The sequence below is a fragment of the Armigeres subalbatus genome, chromosome 2, assembly GCF_024139115.2.
Source record: "Armigeres subalbatus isolate Guangzhou_Male chromosome 2, GZ_Asu_2, whole genome shotgun sequence".
NCBI lineage: Eukaryota > Metazoa > Arthropoda > Insecta > Diptera > Culicidae > Armigeres > Armigeres subalbatus.
In genome coordinates, this window is record NC_085140.1 from 337,480,719 (window position 1) to 337,497,780 (window position 17,062).

General features: G+C 43.1%; 1 protein-coding gene across 5 annotated transcripts in view; it reads right to left on the reverse strand.

Annotated features, from left to right (window-relative positions):
• LOC134212817 (leucine-rich repeat and fibronectin type-III domain-containing protein 3) overlaps window positions 1-17,062 on the reverse strand; it is a 557,799-nt gene that overhangs the window by 426,748 nt on the left and 113,989 nt on the right. The window contains exon 2 of one of the 5 annotated variants that reach the window (XM_062691020.1): window positions 13,463-13,663. The exons of the other annotated variants lie outside the window; for them this stretch is intronic. The gene's annotated coding sequence lies outside the window, so the exon portion shown is untranslated. The remainder of the gene's footprint in view (window positions 1-13,462; window positions 13,664-17,062) is intronic. 5 annotated transcript variants of the gene reach the window in all.

The following is a 17,062-nucleotide window of genomic DNA, read 5'->3' on the forward strand; positions in this document are numbered from 1 at the left end:
ATCCCAACAGTTTTTATTTACTTGTAGTTTAACCAAGTGAGTAATGAATTTCTTCTGACCGTATTGCATACTAAGAGCTTTCTTTTTCGCTGACATTGTACTACAATTTAGATTTCATTGCAATGAAATCTAGATAACAAAAACAAACATACAGTTAGAGAACTGATAATCCTTCGGCTACCTTCGGTCATCTAATGAAAACACAAATTCACGTTAGTTTGCTAAATTCGATCCCCAAGGGAAATCAATTATGCACACTCAACCGTCTCATTGAATCATCATTTCTCTCTTCAGCGATGCGAACGCATGTAATTACTCCGCGAATCCACTTACCTTCGGTTAAGACTAACCACATCATTATGTATATATGACCCGTGGCTTATCGCACGATACGCTCCATTTCAATAATTGACCCATTAGCTTTTCTTCTTTCGAAACCATCGATTTCACTTCGATGCACTTGATTTGCCCGGCAGCCAGCCAGCGGTGGAAGAAGTTCAGTCCTCATCAAACCGCACTTGTTCAAAGTCAAACAATCTTACCCACTAATGGTCGGAAGAAGTGCCTGCTTCCCCTCTCCCAAACCGCCAAGCACGAACCAAATCCCAAAAAGCCTTAACCGCCACCAGTTCCGACCCATGATTGATGGGCATCGTCGTCATACATACTTCCGTTTCTTGTTCGGTTTCGCTTTGCAAACACAAGTGCCATCATTGGGTTCCACCGTATACGAAAAAAAAAACAATTTGGACATATGTTAACCACACGAAAGTAAGATAGTTTTTGTCACTTTCGTTGTTCTTTCTTGGGGTAAAGTGTATTCGTCTCACATTGGCATTGTTTAACCATGAAAATGTATTTATAATAAAGAAATGGAAAATGAGGAAAATAACCTTAAAACTTGTGAACGTAAATAGGATAGGTAGTTGACCATAATTCAAACAAAACCAAAACTATCATTAAAAATTGTCAGATTGATTTTTTAAATTACGTGCACAATGATGTTAGTATGTCTTTTTATGTGTGGACGTAGGTATGCGTCTTTGTATTTGTTTCCGACCCAACTTTACACGTGCCGTAGTGATGCCAAACAATTCAAATAGGCGTTGTTATTTTGAATCATAATCGGTTTTCTCATTTTGTTTGTCCTATCTTTCCTGTATATTTTGTTCATCTTTAATCAATATAAAATTCGAAATGAAAATGTTACAAATTATCAAAACTTTTCTTCCAAAATTTTGAACATAATTTACTTTATCTAGAATTGTTTATCAAGCTATCTTCATCTCCAGAATGGGATGATCACCGGCACGTGAAGCTCGATGGATAGTATAGTGGCACAAGTCAAAGAAGTCACGCTTTGAGTGCCAGATGGAGGAAAATACACTTTGCGGAGTGTGACACATATCAGCAGATAAGGAACCCCCACCCCCATCCATTGTTACCGGGGAAAAGAATGTTTTCTATTCCCGAGTTTGCCATACAGTTCCAATTTTGCTACCGGGATGGTAATGAACAAAGGAAAGCGGAAGATTTTTGCTCTTTCCTTGAGATGGTGTTTGTTTTTTTTCTTCGTACTCACAGTCTGCAACATTCTTATCCCTCTGCTGTCGCTGGCGTGGATCTGTTTCCGTCCAAGACGCTCGCCCCTGATGGGTATAATTCCATTTGTACTACTTTTACTTGGTTGATTTCCATTCTGTCCACTTTTTTTTTCGTATTTGCGAATGGACTGGGTTGCGACTGGCTGGAGTCGAGCAATATGCCACTCTGATCCCGGTCCAGCAGCACCAGCTTCTAATCAGACTCAAGTCGTTGAATTTCCATGAAAATGCCGCCGTTGGGCGATCTCCAGCGTAGGAAAATGCACAGCCAGTTGAAAGGATTTGCGTTCATTTAAATTGGGAGATAATCGCAAAATTTAACTTTGCTAACCATCTGATTAAGATTGTATAAAATCAACTTTTTGGTGTTGCTTTGGAAAGCGGGCTTCTGACTGTTTTAGTCCACGTACAGCGAGCTCGAATCTTTAAGAGATGTACCAGTTCCGCTTATCGTTGGGTTTCAATCGCACTAGTTATATATTCGTTTCATGAAATATGAGGCAAATGAATTGCACGCAATCATCGCCCAAAAGAAAAATCCAATGACCGTGAAAATACTAATTGTTGAACGAATTTGGCATGGAAAAGATAAAAGTGGAAACGCAACACCAATCCCGACCTGACCGATACGCATCTTGCGTTTTTTTTTCTGCTCTCTGGTAAGTTCCGAGCTGCACGTTCGTTCATAAACACTTGGGTACGAATAACGGATGCGAGCCGAAACGAGTCGAGCAAATTTTCGCAACTTCAAGCGGATATACTTATTTGTTTGGGTTCAATTAGCGCAACAAATTGGCTGAGCGTGGCAAAATCAGTGATGTCAGATGCGCAGAGTTTTTGGAAATATGAAGGCGAAAAAGGCTTTCATGAATTAGAGATGTTGTATTCATGGTAAAATACCTTTTGTGAGCAAATCTAGACCAACGTTTGAAAAGGGCGTAACAGCTAAAATTTATTCCTTCGTCCTTCGATTCTTCGTCCGCATATATAGCTCAGTATGTAAACGAAGAATCAGCTGTTCAGGCGGAAGTTTTTCTTGTGCATGGAATCCCTCTAACGAAATTGTCTCAAGCGTGGTCATCTAGCTCGAGAATGCAAGAAGTTCTCAAGTCGGCATCGTAAGGGTCGACATTATTCGTTACTATGATTCAGGCGAGAAGAACCCAAGGGTAGCCCCAGGAGATCGAATTCATCAGGAAGTCCAAAACGGGGTAACACAAACGCAAACTTCAGCGATCGAATCTACTTCTTCAAACACGGCACAGTGTATATCATCTCAAGGTCTCTTGGCTACAGCAGCTGTGGTAGTGCTCGAATACGATATGATTTATCGCATGAGTACTTGTAATGCAATGCAATTAGTGGTCCGCAAATCAATGCCTACAAATGAGCACGTCTTGACTCTTGATTAAGGACATCGTGCAGTTCGGAATAAAACTGTCGTTTTCATCGTACGCTTTTATTCTTCTTTTTCTTTGTGTTCCTTTTCGATGGCACTACATTCCAACTGAAATTTGGCCTGCTTTTCAATAAAGTGTTCTATTACCATTTTCATAGTCTGTATCTTGTGAGGCCGAGAACCAACCGAAAATATCCTAGGTTATCTCCAGATTTACAAACCTACTCCTTTGCTTGAAAGGCTTACTGTCATAAGCACGATTGATGGAATTCCTTGTTTTACTGAAGGTCACAGCGAGCCTGCCAGCCTCCACAGTTCAAACAAGTGGATGGGACTTAGTGGTGGACATTTAGCTTCTTCAGCTTCTTCCGGTCATGAAAAGCAATCCCGTTAGGCAATGATCTACCTGTGCTGACGGAATTCGTTTTTGGGTGGATAGTCAGTCAGGCGACTGGTTACTTCTGCCACTGGATGCTACGTAGTTTCAAGTGCTATTTCAAGTCTCCTCTTTCACAGCAAACCAGATTCTTACGAAACGACAAATGATGTGCTTCATAGTGAAGCTTTGCAATCCGCTTAGTTTGCTCGGAGTGACGATTACCTCAGCGAAGGTTTTCATGCAGCGGCTCTGGTGCTTGCAAAAAAGAAGGGTGAAAATTTTCAATAGGATGACCCGCAACCGCCACCAGATTCCATGAATGGTGTATGAATTGCACGATGTGTAATAATTCAAGGATCGGTATCCGTAGAAAACCACTGCTCCAAATCACGGGCTGCGCTGCTCAAGACGCAATCCCTTCCACGATTGAAACTCTGCGGAGCACTGCTGGCAGCACTGCTCTGGGAAAAGGTGGCAGAATCGCTGAAGGTAAAGGACAGAGTCCATTTCTGGACGGACTGGACCTGAGTTCTTCAAGTCATCACCAGGACTACTTTCATCGTAAACATGGTTCCGAAAATTTTAGTCTAGACGGTAGTATAGAAATGGAGGCAAGTTACAGCTTGATGACTTGATATCGCGTGGAATACTATCCAACAACAATGATGAGAACGAACTGTGGTGACACACCCGGTTAAAGCAAGTCCTCAGAGCGTGGCCTCTAGTCATTGAAGTACCACAGAATAATGAATTGGAAAAGCGGCGCAAAGTAGAAGGAATCCGATCACCAAGATTTTACTAAAAGTATCGACCATCACTAGGTTGATTGGGATGACAGCATACTGGATGCTGAATATTGTCTATTGCATATGAAGCCTATTGAGACAAAGATACTAATAATGTAATTCGTATGGCCACGTTGAGGACTTTGACCAGCATGATGAAACGACCGTTAGCCATACTGTGTTTGCTTCCATTGCAATGTCAAAAAAAGTTATAAATCAGAGGTCAGTGGATCTATTATTGTTTAACTTTAGGCACTCCTGGAAAGCCAACACCGATCTGTACGGTGGCAATAGCTACCCGGTGCAGATTTCCACCAACACTCCCCTCCTGTGAACATCGAGAAACGCCATTGGAAATATGGTAAAGCGCAGGGAGGAGTACGAACTCGCCACATCGACTGCTTGCGTGAGCCAACCTCCATCGTCCCTCACCGATTTCACCTCACTGCTGCCCAGCGAGCCATCCCCCAGTCCAGTGGTCGTCCCGGCCGTCGTGCACTCAGATGGTGGTCCGAGGAAACTCGGCGCGATGTCAAAGCCAGACGCAAAGTTTTACAAACATTGAGGAAGTCCAGCGCCGGCCATTCTTTTAGCACAGACCCCTTGGACTGTTTTAAAACAAGCACCGGCAGTGCAAAATTGTCATCAGGGAGGCAAAGTCCAAGCAGTGAGAAGCCTTTGTTGACAGCATCCACCCAAATCCAAATGCTATAAGCGGTAAATCGAGAGCGATCCCTATCAGCCTTGACCAAGGCAACCAAACAATATCTGAACCCGCATAGGTTGCCAACACTCTCGGGATGTACTTTGCTTCCCACTTCACAATACCCGGCCGAATTTCAAAGGATCATTGCCACCAGTGGCCTGACTCTTAACACCTTAACAACTTTTTCCCGCGGTCTCAGCCCCCCTCAACTGCCTGTTAAACCTGCCTTTCTCAGCAGGTCAGTTGGCTCACGCACTTGCCAAGTGCAACGGGAACTCATCCGGACCGAATGATTTGGGGTATCCCATGTTAAAACGGCTCCCACCGGACGCTAAATCGCACTTTCTCAAGCTCGTATACTACATCTGGGAAATCCGCACGTCCCCCCCGCCGATTGGATGCTCCCCATTTCGAAAAACGAGATCCCACCAAATACAAGCCAAAATTTCCCCATCTCTTATTCCTGCAAGACCATGGATAGAATGATAAGCAGCCGACTCCGTGAGAAGCTGGACGCCAAACCTACCATGGCTTCCAACAGCACGATTTTCGCCCAGGGTATGGCCCTAGTACCGGGTTAGGGACAAAATGTCGAAAGACAAAACGTCGAAAGGACAAAAGGTCGAAAGGGACAAAACGTCGAATGGGACAAAAGGTCGAAAGGACAAAACGTCGAACGGGACAAAGGTTTTAGCAGGATCTGGACACCCCTGGGCCTCAACAAACTTCAGGAATGGATTTTATCAAAAACTTTCTCACCGGACGGACCTTTACGGTTCTAATTGGCGGCACTGCATCCAAAGAATTCACAGAGGAAACTGGCGTCCCCCAAGGATTGGTCCTTGCCGTTGCTCTATTTTTGATTGCAATGAACGGGATCTTCGACGTCCTACCAACGAACGTCCATCTTTTCGTGTAAGCCGACGACATTCTCCTAGTCATTGTAGGACGAACTCCCGGACGAACCAGAATAAAAGCGCAAGTGGTGGTCAGTCAATGCCATTTACCGCTGGGCTGCCTCCATCGGATTCGTCATGAACACCGGAAAGTGCATTCGGGGCCACGTCTGCTATGGCCGCCACCATATCGTAGCCCCATCCATCAAGCTCGGTCATGATCCTATTCCAAACCGGAAAATTGTCCGTGTTCTCGAAGTGGATCTACAAGTCGAGTCAAGTACGAGACACTGAAGACGACCTTACTGTTGAGGTCGAAATAAGTATCTGTCAAGGTACAATTAAGGGGTGGAATTAAATGGGATTGTACAAACTCGTCTTATGACAAGTGAAGACATTCCATTAAAAAGCTCAAAATAATTTTCTTCGCCGGAGGTGAGCCAGCCAAGGGCTGAAAGTCTTCTCAATAAAGATAATAAAGAACATATGTAATGTAATTATAAATTACACAATTTCTCCACAGATCAAGATAGCATCCAGAAGGAATTCTTCACGGTAGGGACTCGAACCACATTACCTGCGCCAGGATGCAGTTTCTGATGGTTCCAACTCACAGAGAAATTGGATGTAAGGGACGTTTTGTGCAAGAAATGTTGTGACACTTAACTCCATCTACTGCTCCAGAATTTAGTATCCTCTGGGAGATAGTAGCTTACTCTACCAAGAAGCATCTCCTTAACACGAGCAGGCGAAAATAGCTCAACAGCATCAAATCAATATAGCAAAATGAGGTATGGACATGACTGATATAAGTGATAAAAGATCAATATCAATATCCATATTTTGCCCTAAAATATCATGGGGAGATCAAGTTATGCTATTTGTAAGAAGTGAACAATATTATGTGCTATTGGCTTGTTCTTATCTATTTTTCTACTTATTGGTAAAGAATTGGACGCTATTGACGCGCCTGCAAAACGACGCTTCCAAGAAAAACGAGGCGTTGAATGTTGGTAGCTCGATGCAATCGCGATATCCACTAACTTAGACTTAATAGGCAGGATCCACCAATCCAATCCTGCTCGATGTTACCCAGCCATCAAATTTGAACAGAATTTGTTGGCAAGTTGGCAAGTTAAACTAATCAGATAAAATCAGGAAGTCAAGCTCTCGCGAAAGGAGAAACTTGCCAGACGGCTCGCATCTGTTGCTTAACCCTTGTTGAAGCCCGATGCCAAGGACCAAGATATCCACCTTATCTCGAGTCAACTGCATGCGCTGGCCCAATCGTTCTGTTAGAAAATCGCTCTCGGAGCTGAAATTCAGCAGAGTACGAGAAAATTACCGTCGTTGGCTAAGTTACCATTGTTGTTTTCCATAACTATGACCGCTGTAGTCAGCAGAACTGTAGACGAATATTGATTCACATTCCATTGAAACCATTAAATTGATGGCTGCAGTACTACCTTGAGCGGAATCGGATTTGGAGTCTCTTACTTCTTCATGTTGGAAGTTGGAATGATGCCCTCCGCAACCACTGTGACCTTATCTTCATTACCCCTTTCTGGCCTTAATAAGACCAACGAATGAAGGCGACTCTCTCAGTTTTTGTACAAATCAGTTATCGCCGAGCTTCCGAGCCAAGCGCACGTTCTTTTTTTCGTTACGCTCGTCTACGGGAGTCGTCCACTTTTCCATTTTGCATTTTTCGGTCGTTCAGTTTACGAATACCACATAGACTAACGCAAAATGAACTCCCCCAAGAAATTATGACGTTTGAGCGGGTCACATAATGAACGCAAAATGAACTTTTGTTCGAGAAGACGACCCGCTCAAATGTCAAAATCCGTCGGGTGAGTGAATTCGATAAACCCCTGCATAAGTCTATCGCGATATTTGCGGACGTCTCCTCGGCGAGACGCTTACGTGTTCGCAATGCAACGATGCGAAAATACTTTCCGCATAGACTATGCGAAAGTACCAAGAAAACCGTCCTACGAGGAACTACACTATTTCGTCAGTCAGGTTCTCGGTATGAAACGCGAGGAAGTGATACGTCTGCAATGCAGTAGATTCCTTAGTTGTGCATTCGTGAAAGCAAGCAGCCTCGCAGTGGCCGAACGCATCGTTCGCGAGCACGATGGTCAGCATGAGATGGAAGTAGACAAAAAAATGTATCCCTTGCGTCTATGAATGGAAGACGGAGGCACCGACGTGAAAATATATGACCTGTCGGAAGATGTCCAAGACGAATCCATTACCGACTTCATGAAGAAGTAAGGAGACATCATATCGATCCGAGAACTTTTCTGGGACTCCAATTACCACTTTGGTACCATTTCGACCGGAGTGCGCGTGGTTCGCATGGTCGTCAAAAAAAACATCCCCACTACAATCACAATAGATTCAGAGACCACGTACATCTCTTATAATGGGCAGTTACAGACCTGTAGGCACTGTAATGAGCTAGTCCATAATGGTATTACATGCATTCAGAACAAAAAGTTGTTTCTTCAAAAAATGCAAGCGGACATGGGGTCGTATGTCAACGTAGTGAAACAAGCCACTGCCTCAAAAGAGGTGATGGAAAAAGTAAATGATAAACCACGCGCTACGCAGTCGAAGCCCGCTGCCGATCAACAGTCCCACCGACAAAGAACAACTACCGCTCCATCTCTATCAACGTCCAACGATCTGATGCCACCACCAGCACCCTCCTCGCTGACCGTCCCGACGACACACACCGACTCCGATTTCCCCCCACTAAGGCCCAAGCAACTACAGTCATCCAACGACAACATCCAACGACGCGCCGATGAACACGATACAGACAGCTCTACAACATCATCAAACAACAGACGTTTACGCAGCCGACATCCAGGCAAGAAGATGCGACCCAACGACGAACACCACTCCAACGACGAAAATTAGAAATACAGATATGTCTAGTTACAACATCGCTACCATTAATATTAACAACATCACAAGCGAGACCAAACTGAACGCCCTTAGGACGTTCATATGTGCACACGAACTTGACATCGCCTTTCTACAAGAAATTGAAAACGAACAATTGTCTATCCCTGGCTTCAACGTAGTGTGCAATGTAGATCATGCCAGGAGAGGGACAGCGATCGCAGTTAAACAACACATCAAGTTTTCGCACGTCGAAAAAAGCCTGGATGGTCGCATAGTAACAATAAGAGTCAACAACACAACTCTATGTTGTTGCTACGCACACAGCGGATCAAACAACAGAGCCGAAAGAGAACGTCTCTTCGACCAAACCATCGCATACTACCTCCGCCACGACACACCCAATACAATACTAGCCGGAGACTTCAATAGCGTAATACGTCAATGCGATGCAACCGGCAACAACCACAGTCCAGCACTTCAACGACTAGTACAACAGCTACGGCTAATAGATGTATGGGAAAAACTCCGACGAAACGTCGCCGGCCCGACGTACATCACGCACAATTCAACCTCTCGACTCGACCGCATATACACAAGCGATAGCCTACGAAACGAACTGCAAACTACAGACATCCACGTTTGTAGCTTTTCAGACCTCCAAATCGTGACACTTCGTATATGTCTCCCAAACCTAAGAAGAGAACCCGGTCGCGGCTTCTGGACACTCCGCCCGCACCTTCTAACAAACGACAATGTGGAAGAATTCAAAGCTCGATGGCAATTTTGGACACGCCAGAGACGTAATTACCCATCGTGGATGACGTGGTGGGTACATTTCGCAAAGCCCAAAATAAAATCCTTTTTTCAATGGAAGTCGAAAATAGTAAACAACAGTTTCAAATGCGAACACCAGCGTCTGTACGCTGAGCTCAGACAAGCGTATGACAACTACTACAACGATCCCACTGTACTTTCAACTATAAACCGCATAAAGGGGAAAATGCTATCTCTGCAGCGAGAGCACACCAACGCCTTCCTTCGAATTAACGAAACGTTCGTCGCTGGCGAAGCACTTTCGTCATTTCAACTCGGAGAAAGGAGGAAGAAGAAGACTACCATCGCACTCATACGAGGAGAGCGTGATGAAACCTACGACACATCCGAAGCGATAGAACAACATCTCTACGAATACTTTAAACAACTCTATACAGAAGAAGAACAACAGCCTCCAGAAGACAACACATTCGGAATGGATCGAGTAATTCCAGACAACGACGAAGCTAATGCTCTATGTACGGAAGAAATATCCACAACCGAAATTCTCTCAGCAATCCGAAATGCAGCCCGCCGAAAGTCTCCCGGAAACGACGGAATCCCCAACGAGTTCTACAGCCGCACGTTTGACATCATACACCGAGAGCTCAACCTAATCCTCAACGAAGCGCTTTCTCAACATTTTCCAACAGAGTTCGTCGATGGCGTGATTGTCCTCGTCAAGAAGAAGAATAGCAACGATACTGCTCGTGCCTACAGACCGATCTCACTGCTAAACAGTGACTATAAAATCTTCTCTCGCGTCCTAAAAACCCGCCTCGAAAAGGTAAACAAAACGCACAGCATCATTTGCAGCGCTCAAAAATGTGCGAATCCACCCCACAGCATTTTTGAAGCCATATTATCAATCAAAGATCGCTTAGCGTGTTTAATCCAACAAAAACAGAGAGCGAAGTTGATAAGCTTCGATTTCGATCACGCGTTCGATCGGGTCCGTCTCTCCTTCCTCCACCGAACCATGGCCTTACTCGGCGTCAATCGAGACTTCGTTAACCTACTCGCTCGTATAGTCAGCCTCTCATCATCACGTCTTCTAATCAACGGCCCCCTCTCAGCTGCTTTCGGAATAGAACGTTCGGTTCGACAAGGTGATCCGATGTCCAGTTTGCTCTTCGCTTTCTACCTCCACCCCCTCATCAGCAAACTTGAACAGATCCAAGGAAACAAACTGGTCGTCGCGTATGCAGATGACATCACCATCATATCAAGCACCGTTCAGGCCATCATCGAATCGAAATCCTTTTTCTCTCGTTTTGAATTCGCATCTGGGGCAAAACTAAACCTGCAAAAAACCCTCTCAATAGATATCGGCGACACGAACGGCCCCAACACACTAATCGTGCCGTGGCTCCAAACAACGAGCACAGTGAAGATTTTGGGCGTTGTATTCGCAAACAGCATCCGCCTGATGGTAAGGCTCAATTGGAATGCAATGGTCAACAATTTCTCTCACATCACATGGTTACACGCCGGACGCTCGCTCTCATTGCACCAGAAAGTCACTCTCCTGAACGTTTTCGCCAGCTCAAAGGTTTGGTACCTATCGTCAATTCTCCCACCGTCGTCCATCCATACAGCCAAACTAACGAAAGCAATGGGTAATTTCCTTTGGCGCGGTATTCCCGCACGCATTCCAATGCTACAACTGGCACGGCCAAAAAACAAGGGTGGCCTAGGTTTAAAACTCTTTACACTCAAATGTAAATCCCTCCTGCTTAACCGTCACATACAGGAGGCAAACTGTATGCCTTACTATAGGGTTAAGGCAGGTATTTTCGTCTTTTCGTCATAGTCTCGAAAACCAATAAAGGAGACACTTTTTTGACAAACTCATTCGTATCAAATCTTAAGCTCAGGAGATACGTTCTGCTATAGTGGAGCTCTAGCGAATGGATGTTGCTTTCGATGGTTTTAGCCCCTATGACGATGGACGGAAATACCTGCCGTGTCCCTAGTACCATCATGGTACCAACCAACGGTATCCTCGCCCGCTGCCCTGCGGACCTACCCGATGTGAAGACAATAAGACAGCTTCATAATCAAATCCCCGCACAGATAATGATTAACCCGTCGGCCGAAGCTATACATCGACATCTCATAGAGCAGACGGAAGAACCAAAAGTCCATATGGCACACCCTAACATACGATGGACCAAAGTCTGGCGCAATATTTTTTCATGGTTTGTTCGTTTCGAGTTGAGGTGCGCAATGCCATATAATATAAAATTTTCACAAATAATGCAAAATTTACATAAACAATAAAGAATTTTCCACAAAACGAAAATAAATAAGCGCTTTTAAAATAAAAAATTGCAATTATAAAAGAAGAATTTTGCATGAAAAAATCAAAATGTTTTACGAATAAAATACAAAATTTCCAAAAATAACTCAAAATTAATTAGCAATACAAAACTCCAAATTTTCCACAAAATAAATATATTTTTTCCATAAAAAATAAAAAATTACCACAAAATAATCAATAAAGAGCAATAAAAAAAAATTAATAAAATTTTCAAGCAATAAAATTGATAAATTTTTCTATGAACTGGGGTCGATCAACAATGATGTTACAGGTTTAAGGGGGAGGGGGTCTAAGATTTTGTGACACTACATATATGTACTAGGTATACTAAATAGCGTGACAAAGGGGGGAGTGGGCATCTTGAAATCTCAAGAAGATGTGGACGTCATATTTGAATCGCCCCTTAAACGTTTTTCCAGAATGGCTCATCTATGGAAATTTTTCGATTTTATTGCTTTTTTATATTTTTTTGTGAAAATTTACAAATTTTTTCTTCATTACTATATTCATGTTTTCGTTGAAAGTTTTAAATTTTTCGTGGAAAAAATATTTATTTTGTGGAAAATTATGCAAGGGGGTAATGCAAGGGTAATTCGCCAAATGTTGAAGGGCTAATATCTTCGCCTATTGTTGAACGCACGTGCATTTCTCATAGGGGTTCAACAATAGGCGACAAAATTAGCCGTTCAACATTTAGAGATTTCCGCTATTGATTGAAATTTTTGTATTTTTTCGTGGAACATTTTGATTTCTTCAAGGAAAATTCTTCTTTTATAATTGCAATTTTTGGTTTTAAAAGTGCTATTTTTTTTTGTTTTGTGGAAAATTCTTAATTGTTTATGGAAGTTTTGCATTATTTGTGGAAATTTTATATTTATTTGTTGCTTATTTCTTGATTTCTTTATTGCCAATTTCCAATTTTTTTAAAGGAAAATTTCTAGTTTTTAAGGGAGAGTTTTATTTCAGAACCCTACCCGTAATAATAAATGATATCGATTGTTCATAACACAAAAATTCATGGCTCCCTAAAGTGTTATACACGATTAAGCCTATCAAATAAACAAATTTGATTTATCCTCCTCTTATCGTTATTGAGCAAGTCCTATCAAGCACCTTTCTCAGAAAAATGGCTTGTTCTATAGCTCTTTACAATTCAACAATACTTATTGCCATCATCAGGGTAGAATTATTGTCGTTTGTGAATTGCCAGACTGGTACAAATAGCAACAGTCGTCGTCGGTCTGACTGTTAAGCCAGTGCCTATAAAGTCCAAAATGTTCAAATTATCAATCACTACGGCGATTTTTTTTTTCGTTTAACTTTTAAGCATTTTGTTTGGCAAAGGATCAGACCTGGTCCTAAAACAGTCGAACAGTCCAAGATACACACCGAATACAGATTCGAGGAATAAAACCCGGCATTCCTCGAATTTAAGCTGCTACCCGCGGCACCTGGTGGCATTCGCTGTCACATGTGTTTCTGCCATTAATATGGGTTCGTGGTTTCCAAAGGAGCAACGATGGTAAGGGGGGCTAATAAATCTACAACCGTATCGAAGAAAAAGAAGACGACTTTTATCCAACAACGTGTCACCCTCTATGTAACCATCAGCATTGCGCCTCCATGCCAATTGCCTACCTGGCCGGAATCATATGGCAGCTTGGAGCCTAATGGTTTTATCACGACCGGAAACAGCCGTTTGCAGCTGGAGTCAACAGACACCGAGTCACTGCAGTCAGTCAGTTCGGTGTTTAGTGGGTAGCTATTAGATACCGGTGAGAGTCAATTTTAGACTGTCGGTGCTCGCTTCAGGAAGAGTGGGAGTGGATCCGTCCGCATCTGTGAATAAAATGAAAAGCAATGAATCAGTAATGTGGAAAATAATTATTTATGAAGCGAATCTAGTGTACCGCTCTGAATGGCGGGGGAAACGGCGCGAAAGAACGGATACGGAGCAGGCGTTCGAGAGTGTAAATGGAAAATTGAAAATTTAATAGCTGCAACATCCTTATATTATCGCTCCCGGTCGGTGTGGTGGCCCGGTCCCTGTTTGCTGGGCATGGGAATATACGATGCCGTTCGACGGTGGGGTGTTCAAGTACACAGTGTTGTTTTTAAATCACGTGGTGTTGGTACGGCTGGGTGTTAGATCTCAACATTATCAATATTGATATAGTAAGTAGCAATTGTTTTCATACTGTTTGATTGGTACTGAAGCTGTATCAACAATTCAAATGATATATCGGTGTGTATGAATGAAAAAAAGCTCTGATTAGTATCTATGCTATTTCTGCACATAAAAAGCAATATTTTAGTTTTACCTTGTTAGGACATATTCCATTCCATCCATATTTAGTTAAACTTATCGTTGTACATATTTATTAATTTATTTTGCCTCTTTTCCACGACAAATGAAAAATGAAAATTTAATTTGGAATTTTAAATTTAGAATTTGTAAATAGATATTCTAAATAAATGTTGTAAATAAAAATTTTAAGCTTTTTTACATGTATTGTACGCCACATGGCGAATAGCGGATCATATGTTATTACATATTCATTATATCTAAGTTTAAAGACTAAGGCCAACTTTTTATATAATGTATAACAGATTGAACTGTACTTCTTTGTAGTTTTCTTCCCGAGCCATTCTTTCCATTCCCGCTATTTAGTGGCCACCTGTTATATGTTGAAAACTAATTCTATACTGATTCTGATCCGATGTTTCGGTATTGATCCTTTTTCAATGGATTAAAATGGTTTAGCGTTCTTTAGAAAAAGGACCAATATTCTGCCTGATCTTTGCTTAGCTTTAGCTTAGCTTTAGCTTAGCTTTAGCTTAGCTTTAGCTTAGCTTTAGCTTAGCTTTAGCTTAGCTTTAGCTTAGCTTTAGCTTAGCTTTAGCTTAGCTTTAGCTTAGCTTTAGCTTAGTTTTTAGCTTAGCTTTAGCTTAGCTTTTTAGCTTAGTTTTAGCTTTGTTTTTAGCAGCTTTAGCTTTAGTTTTTAGCTTAGCTTTTAGCTTAGTTTAGCTTAGTTTTAGCTTAGTTTTGCGAAGCTTAGCTTTAGCTTAGTTTAGTTAGTTTAGTTAGCTTAGCTAGCGAAGCTTTAGCTTAGCTTAGCTTTTAGCTTAGCTGCTGTTACCAGCCCAGTTCCAGCCCCACCCCCACCCAGCCCCTGTTCCCACCCTGTTCCAGCCCACCTGTTCCCACCCCACCCCACCTGTTCACTCCACCCCACCACCTGTTCCAGCCCCTGTTCCCACCACCAGCCCCACCTGTTCCTGTTCCTGTTCCACCCTGTTCCCACCCCTGTTCCCAGCCCCACCCAGCCCCACCTGCCCACTGCACCTGTTCCACCCCACCTGTTCCCACTCCCCAGCCCACCCCTGTTCACCCCACCTGTTCCCAGCCCACCCCACACCTGTTCAGCTCCCAGCCCCCACTGTTCCAGCTCCACCACTCCACCACCTGTTCCCCACCTCAGCCCACCCCACCCCTGTTCCACCTGTTCCCACCCCACCAGCCCCCACCTCAGCTCCCAGCCTCCCCCCTGTCTCACCCACCTGTCTCCAGCCCCAGCTCCCTGTTCAGCCCCACCCACCTCAGCCTCAGCCCCAGCCCTCCAGCCTCACCCAGCCCCCAGCCCCAGCTTCACCCAGCCTCACCCCCAGCTAGCTTTAGCTTAGCTTTAGCTTAGCTTAAGCTTAGCTTCAGCTTTAGCTTAGCTTTAGCTTTAGCTTAGCTTTAGCTTAGCTTTAGCTTAGCTTTAGCTTAGCTTTAGCTTAGCTTTAGCTTAGCTTTAGCTTAGCTTTAGCTTAGCTTTAGCTTAGCTTTAGCTTAGCTTTAGCTTAGCTTTAGCTTAGCTTTAGCTTAGCTTTAGCTTAGCTTTAGCTTAGCTTTAGCTTAGCATTAGCTTGTCTTCTACTAGCGTCTCAAATCCAACTATATGAGATGTTGTCAGATCTCCAAATTGTCCTAGAGTTTGAGTAAAATGGTCTATCAAATCAACCAAGGCTTCTATGATGTCCCTTGCCGCGGTATCAACCTAGTTATATCCTCCGAATATTTGTCTTTCACTTGCGTCACAAATCCAGGCATTTGAGATGTTATAAGATCTCCAAATTGTCCTGGAGTTTGAATCAAATGGCCTACTGAATCAACCAAGGCTTCCATGATGTTCACAACCGTGGTATTAACCCAATTATGTACTCCGAGTATTTGTCTTTTACTTGCATCTCAAATCCAGGCATATGAGATGTTGTAAAATCTCAAAATTGTCCTGGAGTTTGAATCAAAGGGTCTATCGAATCAACCAAGGCTTCCCTTCTTGTTACAGTAAGGTTTTTCGCCGGCAAACTTCAGAAGCAACCGTTCGCCATTGTGGAAAGGTGAGGGTCAGAGTGCGCGGCAGTGCAGATAGATGCTGATACTGAACGGGAACGCGAAAGCCTGCCACAAACGTTGCTTCTGTTGTCAGCTTGCGGCGAGCACGTAGACGCAGAGTGACGAAGCTGCCGATGTCAGAGAACTAGTTAAGATAGGAGACTAGTTGAGTAGAACACCACCAGGGAGCACCATCGAACCGGAAGTTATCTCCACCCGAAATCTTTGGACCTCGGCACTCGTCTGATCTCACATTAGAAGTATGAAAGTGCTTAGAGCTCGAGCTGATGATGAATGACACAAGAAAAAGATCTGTAGGCATCAAGGCTTTGAATACTAACAAAAACATGGGAGCTTCAATGCCGGTAATCCTGGTGGAATTTTTGGGTTGGATCGCAAAGAGGATTCAGTGGGTAGGGCCAAACACGGCTGGAGGATTCCCACACTCTGATACACTGCCGTCTGGTAGTTTGGCAACTACTAAATCCTTGTTAAAAATCATCATAATTAAGCTCGCATAAAAAAAATGCTAGACATTATTTAATTTTTTTCAAATACTACAATATTCTCCAAGTACCATTCGCTGCAACAAATCATTCATTTATCGCTTCATACGCAGAACGAATGATCTTCAAATTCTAAGCATGTCCCATTAGGATAACTGTACCGGTTTTGGGCATGACTCCTAATTTGGCCAATGCTACGAATCCCCAATAACATTTTAGTTTTATGATGGTTTTATCGAAGTCATGTAGAGCAAATAATTGTTTTCATGACCTGTTACATGGGATACCTTCAAAAATTGAGGGTTTTATTAACTCCAGTAGGAGACACATCTCCTATAGGCTTCTATGCTG